Here is a 5,474-nt window from a genome sequence, read left to right as displayed (position 1 = left end):
TTAAAAAAAAAAAAAAATGTCGAAGTGTTTCTTGCAGTGTATATTGTGTGATGAAACAGGTGGCTGAGTTGTATTACTTTAATACTTAATGTTGTTATTCAGCTTAATGTTATTTACTTTTTGAGTTTTTAGCTTAACCTTTGTCAAACTCATCTCTCTGTCTCTCTTCTCTCTGTCTCTGTCTCTGTGTCTCTGTCTCTGATTCCTCCTGCCTATTTCTTCTCCCAACCTTTCCTTCCTCTCACTCTTCGTCTTTCAGGTCACACACGCATACACACACACACACACACACACACACACATTTCTTCCCCCCCCTCTCTCTCTCTCTCTCTATATATATGTATATATATATATATATATATATATATATATATATATATATATATATATATATATATATATATATCTTTCGGCCCTCCTCCTGTCGCAGATATCCCAGTATTCACCATGTTCTATTTGCGCCTCCCACCCCCTACCCTTCCCGGCCCTCCTTCACCGCGTCCCTCTCGCCCCCCCCCCCCCACCCCCCAACAGCCCCCCCCCCCCAATCCCCCCCCCCAGCACCATCCAGGATCGGTACCCAGCTGTTGGCGCGCGCGCGCGCACACACACACACACACACACACACACACACACACACGCCACACACACACCACACCCACACAGACACACCACACCCACACAAACACAGACACACACACACACACACACACACACACACACACACACACACACACACACACCAAACAGAGAGAAACAAAAGCCCCTTTGAACACCCCACCCCGTCTCCAACAACCAGCTCATTCGCAATAATCTCCAAGAACAAACAGAGAATATCGTTTTGAACGCAAAAAACACCTAAGAGAGAGAGAGTGTGTGTGTATGAGAGTCAAAAGACACTAAGAGAAAGAGAGAGAGAGTTGGTGTGTGTGTGGGGGGGACCCTTCATAAAATCCCACACACAAAAAAGAAAGAAAAGAAAGAAGCTTTATTTATGAATTGACTGCTGAAGGTCTATGAAACACTGCACCGTGTTTTTTTTTGTGTGTGTGTGTGTGTGGGGGGGGGGTTCTTTTTTTCTTTTTTTTTTCTTCTTCCCCTCCCACACCTCTCTCCCTCTCTCACCCCACCCCCCTCTCCCCACCCATCCACTACATCAAAGGGGAACACCAGCACACTGCAAGTCAGGCGGAACAGGGTACGATTGCGGGTGAGCGCGGTGATTAATATTGATCAGTGTGGAAAAAAAACAAAAGGCCCCCTCTCTCTCTATACCTGAGATTGGCGAATTCATAGGCCACCGCCGCCACCACCACCACCACCGTAACTTCAACCACCGTCACCGCCAACACCGCCACCTTCACCGCTGTCTGTTAGTTGGCAGAGAGTGACCCGCCACCACCTCATACTAACTGACATGCTTTGAGAAGGAGGAGTCTTTTTTCAAGAAAAATAAAAATAATAATAGCAATAATAGTAATGGTATTGAAAGGAAGAAGAGGGAAAAGAGACGGGGAGAGAGAGAGAGAGAGAGAGAGAGAGGGGGGGTTAAGTAAGGGCCCATCTTTTCTGCATAGGCGGGGAATTTTGATTTTGATTTTTGCTTTGTTTTGTTTTTTCTATGACAGGTTTTTGCCCTGCGTGGTGTTATATTTTAGGGACCTGTTGTTGTTTTTTTTCCCCACGGGTGAGCTTTTGTGTGTAAGTACGTAAGGAGTGACGGGTGTGTTGGTGTGTGGGAAGGGTGTGTATGTGTACGTGTGTGTGTGTGTGTGTGTGTGTGTGTGTGTACGTGTGTGTGTGTGAGGTCAATAGGTGCGCGCGCGCGTGTGTGTGTGTGTGTGTGTGTGTGTGTGTGTGTGTGCGCGCGTGCATGCATGCGTGCATTTGCATATGAATGCGTGAAGACGAGAGAAAGGGGGGAGGGAGAGACCGACATCGAGACAGCTGAGAGACAGACAGACAGAGAGACAGACAGAGACAGAGACAGACAGACAGAAAACAGAAACGAAACGAAACGAAACGATAGTTTATTCAGTAAGACCATGGCCCCATAATTTTGAAGGTGTGATTACACATATTCTGTCCGAATAAATCTACTTAAAGATATGGTTTTAATACATGCTTACAGAAAGAAATGTGTGTTCTATTTAACCAGTCATGTAGCTACGTCTTTCTAATGACTTGTGAATGAATATAGCAAGATTCAAGATGACGTTATCATTTGTAGAAGACAGAAGTAACACCAAACGAAAATTACGTGGTTTGTTATATAGTATCTCTACAGATTATATCTTTTGTCTAAAGTCATCTAATACAGGACAACATAATACGAAATGGACTTTATCTTCTTTTGCAGACCTACATTTGTATCTGAATGTGTGAAGGCGAGAGAAAGGGAGGGGGAGGGAGACACATACATAGAGGCCGCTGAAAGAGACAGAGACAGACAGACAGACAGAGACAGACAGACAGACAACGGACGGGGGCGTGGGCCAGCATCTTTTATTGCGTTTAGATCACACACGTACCAGACTTTAAAGGCATGATAGAACTGACGATCGAAGACTTTGATGTCTCTTTCTCCATAGTCTTTTCCTTTCTCGCATTTATTTCTTTTTCTTTAGCTCAGTTTGTGTGTGTGTGTGTGCGTGTGTGTGTGTGTGTGTGTGTGTGTGTGTGTGTGTGTGTGTGTGTGTGAGAGGTCTTATTTTTTCTTATTGATATCACCCCCAGTTGAATCCCTATTTCATGTTTTATGACGGCCAGCGGCTAATAAAGAACCGCATATGGATTCATGATATGCCCAGACATATCTTCCACCCCACCTCTCCGCTCTCAGCCCCTCCCAATATATACATACGCAGGCGCTCCGCGCACTTATGAGTGCAAACACACACACACACACACACACACACACACACACACACACACACACACACACACACACGCACACACACACACACACACACACACACACACACACACACACACACACACACTATCTCCCTCTCTTTCTCTCTCTCTCTTTCTCTCTCTCATCACCAGAATATGTGTTTGTGAGTAGTATCTTTCTGTGACTTGCCCCTCTATCTCTCTGTCTCCGTCTTTCTAATTTGTACCCTCACGCTTTCCATCCTGACCTGGAGGACTGGTATCTTGGAACGTTAGCACTGAAGTAGAAAGTACTGAAAACGAAGGACTGTCGCTGTTAATATTTGGGGAAAAAAAACAACCCCCAAACAAAGAAACAAGATCCCTTATACATAATTGATTTCAAAGGAAATACACACTGAAAGAAATGAAAAAGAAGTACTGAACCAGATAGAAAAAAACGGGGATGCGAGATGGAGAAAGAAACATGTACGCGCCCTTACACACACATTAAACACACACACACACACACACACACACACACACACACACACACACACACACGCAAACGCAGTAGCGACAACCACCCAGTTCTAACATATGTCAACAGCCATCACAAGCCCCTCAATTACATTATAGACACACATTTCCGCTTAATCCATTTACGTACTGAGCGCGCATCAGCAACACGCCCGTTGACACACACACACACACACACACACACACACATGACCGCTACGACGTCACATCACCGCATCCAGTCCCCGAACTCTCTTGTTTCTCACAGTCCCCAAGCCCCGTTGACTCCCCCCACATCCCCCCAACCCCCTGACTCCCCCAAGTCCTGTCTAACTCCCTGATTAGCCGTCTTTGTCTACAACTGCCCGTGCATCAATAACCGTCACCAACAACACGATCTTCGGGCCCCATCAGCGCTTTCATCCCGCTCTTCATCTCGCTCGTCATCCATGTCAGCGTAGTCACTTCCGGTCGTCTGACATTTGCGCATGTCAAAACGAAAGAGTTCCGGTCTGTTTGGCAGCGGGGAGGATGGGGTGGGTTGGTTGCGGAGGGGTGTGGGGGTGGGGGGGGGGGGGGGGGGGGGGGCGGGTTTGATCATTTCCTTCACTTCGTTTGTCGATGGCCTTTTCTTGAGGTCCGCTAACATTGGGTGAGGCTGAGGACGAAGATAATAGATTGATTGAGCATTGCTTGTAAGTCTCACAAAGCGTTTACCGTAACCTGGCATAAGGGAAAACGGAAACGGAAAAAGATGTTCGTTGTCCTTGTTGAAATGGCTTTAATTGGCCCGCCGTGACTTCTGAAAACGGTTGGATCGCGGAAAGACAGCAGATTTCGACAAGACGAGAACGCATGTATAGCAAATTAAGTAAGAATTCACAAGATGATGAGATGCCCGGGGCGAGATGGAGGGGCTGCGGGAGGGGGGATGGGGGTGGGCAGAAGGCAGAGAGAATGAGGAGGAAGACAAGGAAGGAAAGAAGAAGGAAAAAGAAGAGAGGCAGGTAAGAGACAAAGAAAGACCAGAGACTCAGACAGACAGAGACGCAGGTAAGGGAGGGATAGAGAAAGACAGACTGACAGACCGAGACAGAAAGAGAGACAGACAGAGAGAGAGGCAGAGACAGAGAAAATATCATATAAAAGGTCTGATACAAAGAATATGAAGGACTGTCACTGTTGATATTTGAAAGAAACAATATATATATATATATATATATATATATATATATATATATTTTTTTTTTTTTTTTTTTTTTTTTTTTTAAATAGAAATGAATTAAAAGGGATGCATGATAACACCGGTCTTTGTTTGATGACTCTCTCTGTCTCTGTCTGTCTCTGTCTCTCTGTCTCTGTCTGTCTGTCTGTCTGTCTGTCTGTCTCTCTCTCTCTCTCTCTCTCTCTCTCTCTCTCTCTCTTTCTCTCTCTTTCGTACTAACGTCTCTCTATGATTTTTGCTAGACGGTTCAGTTTTCGCGATGACCATCGTTACCAACTTATACCTGTATGTGATGATGTGAGCTGTACTGAACTGTTACGCGAAGAAAAGCAGGTCAGATAAAAAGCCCCTGTGCGGGCCCGTATGCTGACATGTGGGACAGGGCCTGTTTATCTCTCTCTTGACTGTTGTAATACTGATAACTTAACGTGATCACTGAGTGAAGGTTGATGACACTCAGCTGTCGTAATAGACTTGTGGTAATGTAAGACAAAGCAGACTACTCGCAGTCGACGTCTCTTTACCTCTGTCTGTTTGTCTGTCTGTCTGCCTGTCACACACACACACACACACACGCGCGCGCGCGCACGCACACACACACACACACACACACACACACACACACACACACACATGCGCATTGATATATTGTTCACACTATTTGATTCATTATCTGATATTTTTGTTCATGGCCAACTCCTTTGCTATGGGCCGTGGGTCCAAAAATAAACCATTGTCATGTCTTGTTTAGTCTTGTCTTGTCTTCTCTCTCTCTCACTCTGTATATACATATATTTTTTTTTTCCTCCATCTGTTTCCCTTCCTACGTTTGTTGACACTTGTATAACGTTAGGTT

Source organism: Babylonia areolata, chromosome 9 (genome assembly GCF_041734735.1).
Source record: "Babylonia areolata isolate BAREFJ2019XMU chromosome 9, ASM4173473v1, whole genome shotgun sequence".
Taxonomy (NCBI): Eukaryota; Metazoa; Mollusca; class Gastropoda; order Neogastropoda; family Buccinidae; genus Babylonia; species Babylonia areolata.
The sequence above is the reverse complement of the archived record's forward strand: the minus strand, read 5'-3'. Positions refer to the sequence as shown.